The sequence below is a fragment of the Talpa occidentalis genome, unplaced genomic scaffold, assembly GCF_014898055.3.
Source record: "Talpa occidentalis isolate TD23 unplaced genomic scaffold, MPIMG_talOcc4v2.1 talOcc4.14, whole genome shotgun sequence".
Classification (NCBI taxonomy): Eukaryota; Metazoa; Chordata; class Mammalia; order Eulipotyphla; family Talpidae; genus Talpa; species Talpa occidentalis.
This window is the reverse complement of record NW_023601433.1, coordinates 50,723,951-50,742,731: the sequence shown is the minus strand read 5'-3', so window position 1 is coordinate 50,742,731 and position 18,781 is coordinate 50,723,951. Positions and strand designations below refer to the sequence as shown.

The window sequence follows — 18,781 nt, the reverse complement described above, 5'->3', positions numbered from 1 at the left end:
AGCATGTCTCTCCACATCTCTTATGATCATCTGCAGTTTCTCCATCTGCTGTTTGTGGTGGAGAAGGAGTTCCAGCATCTCCTATGCTAATTTCATAGAAAAGGTTGTGAGAGTACAGTAATGGAAATGAAAGCTACAATACCATATTCAGCCCTGATTTAAAATATTATATGTTATTGATTCTGAGAATCAAGTGCTGAGAGTCACTAAAATTCTGCATCCTTTTTTTTTCAGAATTTCTTATTCTATTCTTTTGTTCTCTACTACCTCTATGTCCCTTCGATGTACCCCAAATCCTTCATAGCCATTGATTTCTCAGCCTTGCCTGTCCTTTCATCATCCCTTAGTCCTACATGACCCTAAAGAAAAAGGAAAGGAAAGACTAGGAAAGGGAATACTATTTATTATTATTATTTATTTTTTAAAAAGGTAATTTTATGTTTAAAAAACAACTTTCCAAGTATTACCTTCATGTACCAAGTCATCATTTTCCCACACCACTTCTAGTGTGTCTCTGTGCACTTGTGATTTTCAAATGGCTGTTGTTACAGGGTAGACACATTACCTGGTTCTTCTAGTTCTATGTAACTTTACTTATAAAGCAGTTTTCAAGTTGCTACGTCACCTTCAAAATGATTTTTGCTACTGGTCATAAACTATTCTATGGGATAGAACATCTCATGATGAAAATAATAAAGTTGTTATTGTTGAATATCTAAATTCAACAATATCATTGTTTTCTCAGATGACAAAATAAATTTTGCCATAATGAACAACTTGCATGTATAGCCTCTCCCTCCCCCTCACCCTGTCTTGTGAATAAGAGGAGAAAACATTTACAATTTTTTTTTCTAAAAATCAGGCACATTTTTCTAAACTCTGCATAAGCTGAGCACTTATCAGCTTCCCTGACCCATCTCTGTTTTATCTTGCTTTATCCTCATGGGATCTTCTGATCAGTGAGGCAAGAATTTAGCTGCTGTTTCTAATCATGACTTTTCCCATCAACGAGTCTCTTTGAACACTGTTTCTTGTTCTCTGAAAAAGCCAGAAGAATTTCATAGATTCCCTGATAATACTTGCCTCATGCTTGTTAACTATGCTGAAATGATCTTGTCCAAAGCAATAAGGGGAATTCTATCCAACAGGGAGATTTCCACCTCCAGGCGATAGTGGTGTGATTGTTCTTTGACCTATGGAGAAGTAGAATGGAGAGCTGTATCAACCGGAGTCCAACCAGGAAAACAGGGACTATCTATGCCTTTAAAATGGAGGACAATTAATCCAGTTTGATGGTGGTGCAGAAGATGGAAAAGTCAAGAAACCTAGTGGAGATGGTGAGCAATTGCTATGCAGGAGGAGGAAGCCACGGCTTCCCCTAGTCTGAAGGACAGAGCAGAGTCACCTGCTGGCCCCAGGGAGCCTGGCCTGGCAGCACTGAAGTCACGAAGGAGATGAGCCCTGCTGGAGATGCTCCCTGAAGCAGAGAGAAGTGGGGAGAAATGCAGGCCTCTCCCTGCCTTCTAGTCTCCATTACTTCCTCTCCTTGGCTGAACCTGACTGGAAAGAGGTATCATGAGAGTGTGTGACACAACTTGAAGGGGGAACCCCCGCCCTCCCACCTTCTATCGATATCATACCAAGTGAAGCAGAGAAAAGATGAGGAAGGAGCCAAGGGCAAACAAGCCAAGAATCAGTATAGAATCACATCGCCAAGTATTCATTCAAAATAGCACCACGGCAAGATAGAAAAATTCTTTGGAAGAGTAGACCAAGAAAGTGAAAAGGAACTAAACATTTTAATCTGAAGTGTGCATATCAGCCATACTCATTTCCATTCTCAATTACAAATGGTACCTTTAGCTGGTTTGAACCAAAGGATGAGTTGTTGAAGTCTATGAGTAGGTCACAGAAGCTCCAAGAGACCAAGGTCAGGTGTGGAAGCTGCACAACCAGGAACACAGTGCAAGTTACACTGGGACCAGCTTTTATCACAAAGGTGCAATCTGCGCCAGGGGACAATCTGTAGTAGACCCTACAACTGGTCCTTCCTGAGGCTGCCTCTGGGTGCAGAAGTCTCCTTGCCAAGAGCCACCAACTCTGTGAAGTAAATTTAGCCTTTGTCCTGACTGCTGGTTTCTGTGAGTTGAAGGCATCTGACTGCCCAGCCAGTGACAGGTGCCTCTATCCCAGCTGCAGAGACTAGAAAAGAGAGTCTGATTTCTACTTGGGGAATGGTCACTGCTATGACTGAATTATGTCTCCTTTCCCAAATTCTTATGTTGAATCCCTACCCCTTGAGGTGAATATAATTGAAGGTAGGGATTTTAGAAGGTAATTGTAGTTAAATTAGGTCATAAGGGTAGGGTCCTAATCTGCCAGGACTGGAGAGAGAAGAGAGAGGATTAAAGAGAGAAAGAGAGGGAGAGGAAAAGACAGGATAGGAGGGGGGTTAGAAGGACAGAGAAATATCTCCATAGTCACCACCAGGAAAATACCATGTGAGCACGGAGTGAGGCCCAGCCAGCGCGCAAGCCGGAAAGAGAGCTCTCACCTGAAACTCACCATGTTGACATCCTGATTTCAGACTTCTAGCCTCTAGGTTCATTAGAAAATATGTTTCTGTTGTTTCTGTCATCAAGTTTATGATATTTTGTTATGGCAGCCTGAGAAGAATAAAACAAGGGCTTAAAGTCCGAAGTCCAAGGTCATCAGAGGAAGGCTACTCACAAGGTGCTGAGGGGTCACTATGTGATTGATGTCCAGTGCACCCATGTTACCAATGTTGGCTCACTGCAGAATTTTGTCAGATCTTCCTGCATGTGTGGCCATTAAAGTGGATACAAACAATGGGTGTGTGGCATCACTGAAGAAATGGTACCAAGCCAATATCACTTGCACATAATAGGGCTGTTATTTTAATTGTCTAGAGCTGATGGAGGCATATCCGCATCCCATGGACACGTGATAACTCTGTTTTCTAACAGAGTCACACCAGAGAAATAAGGCTATTAGCAAACCTTGGAGTCTTCAGAAACTTAGAGACCACTCAGCCTCCTTTCCACCCAACGCCAGATGCTTCCAAGTCGTCTACTTGCTCTAGAAGCTTCTAGAGACCTCTTAATGTTTGAAAGATTTTTTTCCCCCTGACTACTGTTGATATAAATTCCTAAAATGAGGCTCCTCTCCAACAATTTCAAAATGAAATGACCAAATAATGTGCAAAAGTCAGCTCCACTCAGGGACAAGGGTTAGAAAGGCCAGGGTCATTTCCTTTGAGATTATGTTTTGATGGTGTAAGGTTGATTGAGTTATTTTTGTAATAACCATTACTGGGGTGTGCCTTTACATGTCTTTGACTGTATTAGGTTCTGAGTTTAAAAATAAATAATATGTCGTCTTGCTTTCAGTAAACTTATAGTCTAGTAAGGTAAATATAGAGATAATTGTGATATAAGTATAAAAACTGTAAGCAGTGAACAAAATCTGATAAAAGCCAACTAACTCTTTCTGGAGAGAACAAGAGAGGGTTTCAAAGGCAAGGTATATTTGGGGGTGATGCAGATAGAACCATAAGGGTGCTTCTAAGGCTTCTATTTGAGTGACCAGTTGGACACAGCTATGGTAGTAACTTGGGGATGAACCTAGGTAAGCTAGGGCAATGTGGCTAGGTAGGAACAGAGAGTACATAAGCAAAAGTTTCTCTAAGGGCATAATGAAATTAGAGACTTAGGGCCTAAATATAGGGTTGGTGCGACAAGCAGGTGTTTCTCCCATAGAGTGATTTTTAGAGATTATTGAAAGAGCCTTGTTCTTTTTTTCCACTTGGAAAACATAAAACCAAGCAGAACAAAACAAAAATTCTACATATGCTCTCTTCCTCATCTACCCCACTCTGCTGTGTAGTACAAAAACAGCCATACACCATACATACTAGAGTGACTATGACTGTGTACCAATAAATCTTTATTTATAAAATAGACAGCGATCTGGATTTGGCCCAAAGGGGCAAATAAGATCTATAAGATCAAAAATTTGAGAATGCAGTTACTAGTGTACTCCTTGTGATTGTGATTTTGAGGTCCATTCTGAGATTGTGTGTATGTTGGACTGGGGGAAGAAGTCACTGGGAAAAAAAAAAGTGAGGTGTAGATTTGAGAGGTCTCTTTACTTCAGGGAGGAAAGGGCTGGTCCCACTCATTCTCCTGCACTGAGTACCTCCTGGCCACCATCCTGTTGTGTAACAGCAGCTCTGAATTGACTGACTGTTTCCTCCTACCAGCAGCTGCTAGGCAGGAGCTGCATTTTTGTCCCCGAGGTAACTATGCACAGGATAATTTATATTTTGATGTAAACTCACCTTGAGCTCCTTTGAGATGAAAGAGTCTATATAAAACTGAGTTACGACCCAGCTTAATAGGAACGTTGCTGAGTTTTTCCAAAAATGGAGTTAAACACTTTGGCATCTGTAAAGAGCTGGCTGTAAAGGACCGTTGGCCTCTTCAGGAACTCTAGATTTTGCTGTTGATTCTGTCCGATAAATCAGTCTCTCCTCCTCCAAGTCCAAAGGCGGCATTTGTATTTGCCAAAATGCTAAGGAGGAGGCTCTCTGAACGGTCCAAGCTGAGACTGAGTCTTTGCTTTTTAAGTTGTTTGGTAAATGAGGAACACACACACACACACACACACACACACACACACACTGACATTTACCCACCACACTCACAACATGTTTACACACTCATTCATATACACACATTCATTCATTCACTCACACACGTTAGTTTTCCACAGTAACATGTTCCAGAACAGCTATTCCCTTATCCTATAACTTCCTATGGATTCTCATGGATTCTCACTGTGTTAGTTTTGTTTTTACACAAAAGATTTGACTTGGTCATGGTCCTTGTTATTCTGTTCTTTTAACCCCTAGAAGGACTCCTTACTTTGTGGAGCAAAGCTATCCCAGGTGTAACTGCTCTTTCTCTCATGTACAGGTGTAACTCTGTCCAAGGCCCAGGAGCCCACAGGCCCACAGCTCCACACTGAGCTTCCCAGCAGGCGGTATCAGACTGGGCATACCAACATGTCTTTTTTTAGAAAAGACTATAAGTGTCTTATCTTACTCCTTTGGAATTTTCCAGTTATTTAACCTCTAGTTTAGGAAAAGCCAGTTTGAGGGTTCTTCAAATGTCCCTGAGCTCTTCTTACTGCAGATCTCAGAGCTCATTTCACTTGAGGTAGATGGCACTTCTGCTTGCCAACCTACCTCGTTTCCATCTCTCCTCCCTACTGACTAGAAACCTTGTGGTTAAAATAACACACAGCCTCTATTCAGAGCTCAAACTTCGAGCTGCTTCAGGGACAGATTTTGGATTTAAGGAACTCTCAAGAGATACATCCAAGTTGCTTTTTAAATATTCAAGTTTAGACTCTCACGAAGGAAGCAGGACTCTTATCAGGTAAACATTTTCTTTCCTTTTTCATTGTTGTATTGAAAAGATGATGAAGAAAATTGTGTCAGTAAGCCTTGAAAAAAGCCAGCTGCTTTCTAGCTTTTTACATCGAACAGAGCTTGCTTCTCTTTCTCTGAAACAGGAATAAAGTGGTAAAACAAGAATCTCATGGAGAGAAAACTGGAGTGGCAATTTTCTGTTTGTGGAGAAAGGGCTGGGTGTTTCGGGACTAGATATGCCTTGGTGTGGACAGGTCAGGAGGTAGGGACCACGATAGGTCCTTCTCACACACTCTCTGGTGCAGCTGCTTGGAGGCTGGGTGTGTATCCCTCTCTCTCGGGAGTGTTCCCAGTGTTGTATCTTCTTATTCACTAAAACTAAGCTGGTTCTCTTTCCCTTGCTGCTGACTCTTCTAGTAGCTGGGTGTCACGACATATACATATATATGTCTGTCTGTCTGTCTATCTTATATCTATCACCCACTTCTAAATTTTTGTGGGATATAGATCTACTCTCTCTTATTTTTATATTTTAAATTCATACCTTCCTTCAGTGATAAAGATTTGTCTCACACCTACTTGCAAAATGTGTGAACATTTTCTTTGAATGCCCTCTTGAAATAAAATAACAGTGAGCCTTTTTTTTCTGAAAAACTTGCTACCATTCCTCCTGTGTGCACAATTTTTTTGCAAACACTTGTGCTTATAAAATTTTTAAATACATCTCACCATGGTGAAATGAGGTATTTACTTGCTAGTCTCTGTCTCTCCTCCTTACTCACAAGAGATGGCTATGTTTCCTTTAAAATTTTGATTTAAAGAAATTTACATTCTGATTTGATGATAGTGCCCAATCAGTCAATCAACCAACCAACCATTGGTCAATCAAACATTTATTCTCACACATTCTGTCTGTCCTATACTGGAATAGTCACCAGGGTTGGGGGAAGCCTGTCCCAAAGAATTCAACTATCATCATTAGTGTTTATCAAGTATTCTGATTCCTGCCTGCATTAAGTCATAACCAAATAATATAATATTAAAAAATACAAAATGAGGTACTAAATTTTTATCTTCAGATTATAGGTCAGATTGAAGTAACACTATGTCTACCATTGCCACAGAGCCTAAAATGAATCAGGCAGAAAGCTAAGCACTTTGCAGTCACTGCGTTTTATTCTTTTAGCAGTGCTCATTTTCGATATCAGGAACGAGAGGCTCAGAGCGGGTCTGAACCATGCAGCTGATGTGTGGCAGGTTTAGTGCCCCAACCCTGGGTCTGAGGCCAGGGCTCACACACTGGTAGGTGCCAGAAAATGTGTCCAGGAAGATGTGGTCCCTGAGCTGGGACCCAAAGGATGTTTTGCTGCCAAAAGGCCAGAGGGAGCTGTTTTGCAGGTGAGGGCCAGAGTGTTGGGGGCCTCTGTGTTGGGGGACAGCACAGCAAAGCAGGCCCCATAACAGGCAGAAAGGGACATGCTAGGTGGGGAGAGGCAGAGGGTTGGGCACAAATGAGCCATTTGTGGCTTCTGGACAGAGATGCACAATGAGGACAGCAGTGTCAGATCATGGGGTAAGGTGCTCAGACCCAGCTGTGTGAATTGCTGTCCCCACCCGAAAGACTTCCTGCTCGGCCAACTGCAAGACTCAAACCCTCCTACCTTAGGTCTCTGTCCAAATCTCACCTCATCTGAGAGGCTTCTTTGACCCTCCTATTCAAGGAGCACTCCAGGAACATCCCTGTCCACATATTTTATTCTTATGAAATGCACATATAAAAGTTCCCCTTTTAACCACTTGGAAAGTATACAATTTGGTGGAATTTGGTACACTTCCAATGCTGTGTGCTCATCACCACCACCGATTCCAGAACATGTTATCATCCCCAAAGGGAACACCCTAACCTTACACCCATGAAGTAGTCACATTCCTTTCCCTATCCTGGGGGCCCTGGGACACCCCAACATTTTCTTCTCCCTAGGGGTCTGTCTACTCTGGACAGTTCACATAAATAGAATCATACAATATGTGCTCTTTTCTATTTGTTTTCTTTCACTTAGAATAATGTTTCTGCGGCTCATCCATGAGTTAGTATGCCTGGATGTGCATTCCTCTATATGGCTGGATGAGACTCCGTGGCTGTAGAGTCCACATTTGGTTTATCCCTTCATCACTTAATGGACATTTATTTTTTTAATTTATTTTCACTTAATGGACATTTAGTTGTTCCCACTCTTTGATAGCTGTGACTAGTGCTGCCATGATCATTCATATATGAGTTTTTGTTTGAGCACATGTTTCAGTTCTCTTATGCATCTAAGTAGGAGTGGAATTGCTGGGCCACATGGCAACTCTATGTTTAATTTTTTAAGGAAGCGTCAAACTGCTTCCCACAGCAGCTGCACCATCTTCCATTCCCGTCAGCAGTATATGAGAATTTTAATTTTTCTACGTTCTTGCCAACATTTGTTATTTTCTATTATAGTCATCCTCGTGGGTGTGAAGTGGTATGTCATTGTGGTTTTGATTTGCATTTCCCTAATGACATCAAGCATTCGTTTCTATGAGTTGGTTGGTCATTTGTCCCATTCACTTTTTACTCCCTTTATTCTGTTTTTCTTTATACATAAATTTTATGATAGATCATTTCCTATTACAATTATGTTTATTTACTCTCTATCTGTTTCCTCCTGTAGACTCCATGAGGGCAGGGACTCTGCTCTGTTCATTATTACATCCCAGTACCTAGGACAGGATTTGGTATTGTAGATATGGAATATATATTTGCAGAATAATTGAAGATAAAATGGCATTTGTTCCTCCAGCCATGGGCCTAGGACCTCCCCTGCCTGCAGGTGGACAACAGTGGGGCAGCACTTGAGGGGAGCCACACGGTCCCTGTCTCAGCCCCTCACCACGCTCCCATCCCCCCACCCCAGGCTGCGTCATTAAGGCAAAGGACAGTAGTGCCTTCTGCCCCCCGCCCAGCCCTCGGACTGTGTGAGAGAGGCCGGAGCAGCCAAGTAGACACAGAGAGGACCAAGGTTCAAGGTAATAAGAGCTGGAGCTAAGGCAGCAGCTGAGAATGAAGAGTGGGAGGAATAGATTTGAGGGAGATATTTAAAGAAAAATCAATAAGACAAGGTGACTGGCAGAGATGTCGATCAAGTTAACCTCAAATTTTGAATGTGGAAGGCTGGGAAAGTGGTGGCACCATTAACTATAAAAGGAAGTTGGGAGACAGTCTGTTTGCAGGTGGGGGATGGGGAGGTTTGTTTTAGATTTCATTTGCAAAAGACAAGAGGTCTGATTATACACACCTAGGGTGTGGAGGCAGATAAAGCCTGGGAGGTGAAAGCAGAAAAGTGGGACTTGAGAAAACCGGAACAGAGGACCTTGTTCCAAAGGGAAACTGAAGGATCATGGAAATGGTGAAATTCAAAGAGAGGGAGGCAGTGTGTGTGTGTGTGTGTGAGTGTGTGTGTGTGTGTAGGGATGGAGGGACGAAGAGAGAGAATAAACACTGAAACATTTCTGTGGTGGGGGCTGGGCAGAAGAGGTGCAAGTGAGGGCAGGAGGGGAGAGTGGGCAGGGCTGTAGGGAGAAACCCAGAGCAGAGAGGTACTGGAGCAGAGGAGAGGAGAGGACTGGAGGAGAGGAGGTGAGGTAGAATAGAGACACGTAAGAGAACTAAGAAGGAGAGGGGAGAGAGAGAATAGGGGAGTGAGGGCTGTAGGAGAAATGGAGAGCAGTGAGGCGTTGGTATCCCAGAATACTTTCCACCTGCTCCGAAGAAAGTAAAAGAGAGAAAGAAATAGAATTGAGGAGGAAGTGAGAGGGCAGGGTGTGTAGGCTGACCTGACGAGTGAGTTTATGAAGAGGATGCTTACTGCCTAGGGTGGAAAGCTTTGACTTGAGAAAAACTGTTTAGTGGCTGCAGTCTCCACAGACTCTGACTTTGCTGGCAAGGGGACATTCCTGTCCTCCTGGCTGTGGACACAGACTATGACGACTCAGTGCTGGCGATGGTGTGGTCCCTTCTTGCAAGCTTCTCGTTTGAGCAGAGGTCCTGGCCCATGCCAGGAGTCTTTCTCGCTGATAAAATTTCCATCTCCACATTGCAATGTGGCGTTTGCCAATCATAAGGACGATGTCTCTACTTACCCACTGCTGCGCCTGAATACAGAAATAGCTTCTGTGAGCCAAGTACCCTGCACTACACTCCCCAACAGCCACCCTCTATGTGGTCACTGTTACCACAAGGTAGGACTGTTGGGGTATAACTGGAAAATACTCTATTGACAATAGTGTCTAAGTAGAAAAAGACATACTAGGATGGGGGTGCATGCTTTATTAAATGATATGGCCAGAAGAATTTTTAAAAATTTAGGAATTTGTTCCTTAATTAAAAAACGATTAAGGGGCCTCCCCAGTGGCGCAGCGGTTGAGCGCTGGGTTGCGAAGCTGCCCGCAGCCTCCATGGCGCCGGTTCGATCCCCGGCTGCTCCCCGGCCACCAGAGGAGGGTCCCACATGGCGTGCAGACCTCTCCTGCCGCCCGCTGCTCCCCTCAGCAGTGTACTTCGGTCCCTCTGCCTGCTCTGCTCCCCGCTCTGGCTCTGGTGAATTCTCTCACCCTCCCGTGCTTCTGACTGTACCCAGTGCATGTATAAACAAAACAAACAAACAAACAAACAAATAAAACATGCCTCTTTAAAAACAAACAAACAAACAAACAAAACAAAACAAAAAAAACGATTAAGAATTTCATTTCCATCCTGCAATAATGGGGCTTTGGGACTGATTTCCTTGGATGATATGTTTTCTGATTTATTTCATTCAATCATTTATTTATATAATTATTTACCTAACAGATATTTGTGGAAGCCTATTAACAGTCCCACCTGCAGGGAGACATAGTGAGCCACCATTCTCCATTTTTTTAGAGTTAGGACTGCCATGGAGGTGAGAAGTGGCCCTGAAGGAGAAGAGGCAGGTGTGTAGGGCACCTGGTATTGGAGGGCAGGTATGTGTGGACCCCCTGCAATGGAGCTGGAGGCCACCTTATTAGCATGTCCAGCTAGGACGATAATAAGTGAGAAGTCAAATGGGAGAACGGGCATCCAGGCTCAAAGGTGCCCAGTCCTCTCTGTTCATCCAGATTAACTTTCACAGTGACAAAATCCTACAGGGTATGCATCTGCTTTTTCATGAGGCACCCTTCCCTATTGTAAAACATGTCTCTAAAATGATAGATAATGTTAAAGGCATCATCTATAATAATGATTGTAATTGTTCTGGAATTTCAGTGCAGCAGAAATAACAGGGCCATGGGATGATTTGTACTGAAGGGAGTTTCCTAGATGTTACCACTAGGAAAGAAATAATTGGAGAAGTTAACACAGCTAGGTGCTGGGTCTGAACCATTTCAGGATATAGGATATAAAATCATCAGTCTGGATTTTTGTACATAAACTTTAAAATCAGCTTTTGATCGTTTATACTTATTAAAAGTAGTCATATCAACTAACATAAAGGCTAATTTACAAAGCAGATGATAAAAATGAAACCACTACTCCACTGGCATTAGGCTTAGGGAAGTATTTTGTCGATTTCTTTAAAGTAGCCTTATCTTCCTGATTCTAAATTTTCCTAAATCAATTAAAATTATATGTAGTTTTTCAGAAAATACAAACCAAAGATAAGGGATTGGACAGAAAATGTCAAAAGGAGCTCCTGAGGGGTTAAATGTCACCTACAATGCTGGGTTGGTGACAAATTCAGTCAAACTCAGTTTTTGTCTTCTTATTCTTTTCAAAACCAGATATAGTAGGGGTGTCTACAAATTATTTTCACTTCTCTACTGTGTACCCCCCTCAACAAAATCATTGCTAACTGGAGTTAGCAATACAGGGCAATAGAAAGTTGCAGTTAAGAGGGTGGATTTGGCTGGAGGGGGGAAGGGGTGACCTGATTAGTTCCGAAATCTGCTTTTTTTCTAGTACATAACTCTCTCAGCTTCAGTTTCTTGATCTGTAAAATCAAGATAATAAAAGTTCCTAGCCCACAGAAATGTTGTGACAATTAAGTGAGCTAATGTATGCAAAGCTCTTAGTACATTCAATCAATGTTAACTATTATTATCACAGGTAACATGTGAGTAACAGAATTGAACTGCTGTTTTTTTTTTCAGCCAACCACCAACCTGCCTCTTTTCTCTCTCCTGTGAATTTAATCATGAGGCACAATTCTAATGAAGTTACTCCTCTACCCATAACATGTGATTGAACTAACCCAAAGTCTTTTAGCATAACATGGAGTCTCTGATGCTGGGGGTTTACTCTTCCTTCTTGCCTGCATCCTATACCCCAAGACCCTTAAAATCTTTCCCCTTTTCCTGATAAGCCCCATGCCACAAGGTCTCTGTGAATTAGCTTCTGATTCCTAGTGCCTTTTCTCCCCGATCTCTGCCTGTGGGCTAGTTCCAGTCAGACCTATTTAAGTGAAAATTCATTTATATTCACACATTTCCATGATACTTTCTTTGTGCCTCTACCTAGCACTTACCATGCTCACTTTGAATTCTATCTCCTGTGTCATAAAGCAAATGTCTTAAAAATTGAAGCAAGATCTTGTTCTGTTTTATGACTGCTTGTGTTACATAACCAAACAGCCAAAAAGGTTAGCTGAATTGACTTAAAAGCTGACTCTGAACATTTATCGTCAGTAGGTCATTACAGTAACAGTACAGAAAGGGATTGTTTGGGATCAAAAGAATTGGATATTTGTGTGTGTGTGTATGTGTGTATTATATTTCCTTGTCTGTGAAATAGATATATGACATATGAAGCTCCTTCCAATTTCAAGTTTATGAATTTGAGTTAATGGCCCTTCTAGCCTTACAACATTCCTTTCAATATTATGGCAAAAGAATAACTAGGACTCTATCACATGGAATCATGGGAAAGACAGGTGGTGAGTCACTAAGCAGTCTGAAGGGTAGCGTCCCAGGTCCTCCCTGGTGGCACAAAGGGTTAAGATGCAACCTACGAAACTATCTGCAGACACTGTAGCACAGGTTCGATCCCCGATCAGGGAGATACCCACATGGTGCAACAGACCTTTCCTGACTCGCCCACTGCTCCCCTCAGCAGTGTATTTCAGCAGATCTGCCTGTTCTGTTCTCCACTCTGTCTCTAGTGAATACTCTCACCCTTCCACACCTCTGGCCTGTACCCTAGGTCTTGTATGCATAAATAAATAAATCTTTAAAAAAACAAAAGGGTAGCATCCCAGCATCACCCTCTTTCTCATTGATCTTTCCTATCTAAGACCACAGTAAAACCTGCTCATCACCTCACTCCTGCTTTTGAAGTCAGAATGTTGCAAGTTTTCTGTTTTTTCACTGCAACACTTTCTTCTATGTTACTACCTTGCCCACAGGTGACACCCCATAAAGGGAGTCAATGAGTGAATCATCTTCCTGTTCATTAAGTAGTAGTAATGATAATAATAATAATAATAATATTTTAAGATACATTTGTGTCAGGACTTTGCTTAAACAATTTCTACCAAGAATAATGAACCCTCCTTTAGTATATATTAGCTGACTTGTCATGACAGTCCTATGGGCTTGAAGCTACCAATTCAGATTTTTTAAATTGTATATAGTATTTATCATATATGGTAATAATATGCTAGTAATAAATATCATGTTATTTATCATATACATCTGTAGAGCTTATCACTGTCCAGCATCATATCACATATGCTCATATGTTTGTTATATCTCTCTCTATATAATACATTCTCCATAATAAGACCAGACAATAAACTCCATGAGTTTAGGGTATTATTTTTCACCTTACTCAATACTATATTCCCTTAGAACAATTTTTGTCACTTAGTTCAGTAAATACTTACTAAACAGAATTATAATTTTAATCAAGAATTTGGTATTTAATAAGGTCTATTGGAAGGGGAAATAATTTAACCAGTAAAGGAAGCTTATTCTATAAATGAGAATGCAACTTGAAGCATAAATACTTGATTGGATGGAAGAGGGGGAATAGGGTGAATGGAGAGATTTTATCCCTGATTTGTTTGAGAAAAAATGGAGTGAAATTAAAAATAGAAAGTTGGGAATCCTCTGAAGGTCTTGAAAATAATCAACTGAGACCTCTCTTTTGTAATGTTTAAATTTCAAAGGCATGAGGACTGGAGAGTTGAGAATAAGGGTACGTCCTATTTTCCCACTTTTTAATAATTTTATATAAAGGGGAAAAATAAGGAATGGCAAGATTAAAAATTTAGAGGATGTTTATGAAAAAGATAATAGAAACAAAATCAGGTAGAGGATAAACTAAAAATCTCAAAGACACTGAAGCTACTATCCCAACAGAAAGAAAGTAAACAAGGAATTCAGAGGCTGTGAAATCAAGTGAAGGAAACAGTGGAAAAAATGAAGACAATTGCCTAGCTAAGGAAAGAACTATAGATGCAAGTCAGCTGGCCAGCCTGAAATCCAATAGTTTACACAGAAACATTAATTCCAAAGGGCGCCTGCATCCCTATGTTTATAGCAGCACAATTTACAATAGCTAAGCTATGGAAACAACCCAAATGCCCAAAAATAGATGACTGGATCAAGAAGATGTGGCCCATATACACCATGGAATATTACTCAGCAATCAAAAAAGATAAACACATGCAGTTTGCAGCAACATGGATGGAGCTGGAAGGGATCATGTTCAGCAAAATAAGTCAGAAAGAAAAAGAAAAATACCGGATGGTCTCACTCATAGCAGGAATTTAGAAAACCTAAATAACGGACCAGTAAAAAGACTAATTAGTACAAAGTAAAAATCAAAATCAACAAATTAATCAAAAGACTAATTAATACAAATTAAAAATCAAAATCAACAAGCAACTATAAACCAGAGACACACCATGGGGGGGGAGTGGTGAAGGCAAGAGGAAGGACTCAGATCAAAATAAAGGGGGGTGCAATTGTATGGGGAATATAACCAAAATGATAATGCATACATTGTGCAAAAAAGAAAAATGATGTAAGAATTATATAAAATAAAATATTAAGAAAAAAATCAACATAATCATTAAATTTATGACATCTAATTTAAAAAAAAAATGAAGGAAACTAAGTTTTGGGACCCAATGTAGTATGAGGGGAAGAGAAGGTAGAATAGGTAGAATTTTAAAGTCAAAGACAAATGACAAAAAGTTATTGGACAGAAAAAACTTTGGAATAGCACTCAAAGAGATCTTGAGTTATCCCAGAGACTAAAGAGACTTAATAAAAAGAAATGACAGTGTTAGATATTGGAGGATACTTATACGACCAAAAAAAATCTTAGAAACAAACAGAATTCATTTCTTCTTTCATTTGCATGTATCGGGCCTCAACTAGGTACTGGGGTCCTATGAAGGAAGGATGAAGTCACTTTCAGGAAACTGAGGCAGGAGCTATGGAGAAAGTTCTATCAGGCATCCCAGAAGTCACTGTAACTATCTGGGGGTTCAGCCCAAGTCAGTAGGACATTTAGCTACTGATACAATTTCTTGCTTATGGGAGGAGTGAAATGGACCTGTTGTTATTGACTATCTAGATACCAAAACTCACCCATTTGGGCATCAAAACTTTGTATTTTTGCCATCTCTGGTGGACAATGGTCTAGATGAGGGTTGCTCATTTTCTCTTTATCCTTCTGGATGCTTATGCCTCTGAACTCGCAACAGTTTCTCAAATGCCCATGGTACCAAATACTATACTTTTGAGCTAAAAGACTGTTTGTCTTTCCACTCAGTAACTTGAGACTATTTTTCTCTTTTGAAACTTATTTTTAACCTTTTCCATTTCTAGTTTTTGCCATTGTATCTGCACTTTCTCTAATTGCTGCTGCAATTGTGGAATGACAAGCCAGAAAACCAAATCTGTAGGCTTCAGTTGAGCTTGAATATATAAGTGGACATTAGAGCTCTCTGGGTGCCTTCTGGGTTTCCTCTTATACCCCACTGATGCTCCATGTGGCAGGACAGCTGCAGTGAGCCACTCACAACATGCATTTACTTAAATTTCAATTAGTTAAAATTAAATAATATTAGAAATTCAGGCTGAAGTCACAGTAGCCATGTTTCAAGTGCTCAAGGCCAACTTGTAGCTGGTGCCTACTGTATGAGCCAGCACAGATATGAACATTTCAATTATCTCAGAAAGTTCAATCGGATGGACAGTATGTCTTAAGAGTTTTGAAGGAGAACACGAAGCAAATCTACACTATTGCCATCAATATTTTTAGGCATCTACCTGACAGTAACTAGGCAGGTACTAAACGCAGAACTAGAAGTGGCCTTGCCTATTCCTCTAAGCATGCACAAACACCTTCAGTAAATTATTCCTTTCAGAATTGTTACAATTTCTGTAATGCTATTGAAGAAATGCTCTGAGGTTTGCTATTTCCAGCAGAGAAATGGACTCGAAGCTAATTAAAATTCTACAGTTGCTCACTGGAAAATCTGAGCTCTTGCTTGATTCACCTTCCCAGTGTCTCCAAATAGACACAAGTCACATACGTGTCATATGGCCTTAAAAATCTACATGAGAAATTTCACTATGCCACCTGAACATTTGTCAGTTTATGTACCTCAACCTCAGGAAACTAGGTATATTCAAGAACCTGAGACCTTGGCATAAACAGGTGCTCATTTAAAAAAAAATAAATCAGCTTGTTGAACTGATGAGCTAGTTATCCTATGTTCTGAGCTCAGAATAGCAAATGAAGAGGAAACAGATCGAAGATATTCTGGCTGACTGTTATATAAAAAGTCATGTCAAGGTGTGATGAATAATGCATTAGTAGTTCCTTGATTTTCATTATGTGCCAACTTGGAATGTGGTCTGTGCCCAGAAGTTTCCATAATGATCACAATAATAATAGCATGCATTATCACTAATCCCTGTAACAACTCTGCAAGCTAGGTAGCAATTTCCACATCTTACAGATGTGGAAACTGAGGCTCAGGGAGCCTCATGGGTTGTCTAGTTCTAGGCAGATGTGACTTTGTATCTCTTCCTCCCTCAAGGGAGCCCCTCATTGCTCTGTTCCCAGAGACACCCTCCTCTTTCTCTGTGCTCCTCTGCTTATGGGACAGCTGGGGGAGGTGGATAGAGATACAGCAAAGTGGAGTGACAGGGAGTGGAATCCTTAATGGCTCAGGCTGATATAGTCTTTCTGGAAGCTTCCTTGCACTTTAGTTCCTCTGGTGATGGTGTAGTTTATGTGCACTGAACCTTGGCTTTTTATTCACAATGAAAAACAAAGTGAAACAGCATTTTCCCCTGACTTTTATAGGCAACTGATTCAATATGCCAAGCTTCAGAGAGAAGCTTCACTTTATTTAAAAACAAATAAACAAATAGAAACAAGCAAGGGCAAATGAAAACAGCCTATTTCTTTGCTAATTTTGTCATTTATTATGACACTGCTTAAAGAATAAATCACACTCCTTGGTGAGATGGAGAATATAGGGTTCTGTACAGTTTCTCCCCTAGAGAACCTCAGGTGCTATCCTGAGTGGCTCAGGAATATTTTCTGAGCACCTGCCATGTGCTAGGCACTAATGATCCAAAGATGAGTGACATGCAGTCCTTGCCCCAGAGCAGTTGGTATCCTGGCCTGGGAGACCAACAGGTAAGCAAATACTTATAACAGGATAAACAGTATGATACCAGACCATGCAAAGTGTAAAAGAACACTTCCAACCCCAAATTCCAAGTTATAGCAGGTTGGATGGTGATGCAAGCTCTGAAATGGAATAAGATGGACAGAGAGCTGCAAACTATTGGTTTGAGCTGAGGTGGTACAATCAAGGCACCTGGCATATATTATCAAGGCCACAAGGACACTGGAAAGGCTGGCCCAGAACTTAATTTAGAAAAGTTTTGGTTTTTTTTCAAAAAATTTTAAAGAGTTATTTATTTATGCATACAAGAACTGGCTTGTAGGACAAGAAGTGTGGGGGTTGAGAGGATTCACCAGAGATGGAGTGGGGAGCAAAACAGGCAGATTGACTGAAATACACTGCTGAGGGGAGCAGCGGGTGAGGCAGGGGAGGCCTGCTGTGCCATGTGGGTCACCACCCTGGCCAGGGGTTGAACTCGTGCTGCAGTGGCTGCGGGTAGCTTCATAGTGCTGTGACTTAACCCCTTGTGCCACCAGGGAGGCCCCTAGAAAACAGTTTAAAAGCAATGGTTCACCCAGGGATAGAACTGACTTTAATAAATATACATATGTAAATAGTAAATGTCTATCAGCAATACTGAACTAGGAGTGAAGAAATGGTCAAGGATCAGAATATAACTTTCAGAGATGGAACCATGATTCATTCATCAGGGGCAAAATTGGGAACTTGAAGTGTTAGAGCACAGAGGATGGATGTAAATTCTGTCCCAGGATGACTGAGAAGGTAGGAGAAAAGGATGAAGTGATCACAGGGACTCAGAACCACACCCTCCTTTTTGATGTACCAACCCAGGCCCATCCTGGACTGAAATCTGAGTAGCTTGTCCTTCCTCACACAATATAGTTGGAACTAATCACCGGTGAGAGTTAGATGTTCTCCTTTGCACTCCTGCATGGGGGACTGTGTGTACTTGTCTCAGAGAGAGTATGAGAGGAGGGGAAGTTGGGAAGGTGTCCCACACCTCAGGGAGATCAGGGAGAGAAAAGCCAGGGCAGGAGATTGGGCAATGAAGTGATGGAGAACTGGTAGACTAAATCTGTGAGATGTGTGGACAAGAAGGAATAAGCGAGGAGTGGGAGGCTGACCTTTACAAAGGCAAGAATGGTGCTTTAGTTTAAAGCAGCATGAAAATTTATTTCTTTCCATAAAACCACCATCTGTCTCCCCCAAGACTGCATAAGGCAGAAGGCGGCAGTGGTAAAACTCCCCCACCTTCAACAAGAAGGTGAATACTCTATATAGCCCTTTAAGGCAGTGACAGTGACCCCATCTGGGGGGTCTACATTGTCCCTTTTTATCTTCCACAATTCACAGTAGCCCTCTGGTATTCTTTTCATGAATTTTCATCTTGACTGCAATATGAGTAATGACAAAGTAGGAAGGTAAGTTCTGGATGACTTCCTGTAGCAGCACAAAAGGAAGTATCATGCTTCTTCCTTTCATAGGTAGTAATCATGTTATCCCCAGTAAGTTTTCAGGGCCTAGTAATGTGCTATGCAATAAGGACAGATGACTACGATGTCCCCAGGTTCTCCAACAAGATGCCCATGTTCTCAGATGAGGGCCT

At 41.3% G+C, this 18,781-nt stretch overlaps 1 long non-coding RNA gene across 1 annotated transcript in view; it reads right to left on the bottom strand.

The window, feature by feature from the left end:
- Nucleotides 1-1,089: 1,089 nt before the first annotated feature.
- LOC129145768 (uncharacterized) overlaps nt 1,090-18,781 on the bottom strand; it is a 47,976-nt gene continuing 30,284 nt past the window's right edge. Inside the window, exons 2-4 of the long non-coding RNA XR_008551790.1 lie at nt 2,555-2,666; nt 1,406-1,560; nt 1,090-1,193 (exon numbers count right to left, since the gene is read on the bottom strand). This is a non-coding gene — a long non-coding RNA (uncharacterized LOC129145768). The remainder of the gene's footprint in view (nt 1,194-1,405; nt 1,561-2,554; nt 2,667-18,781) is intronic.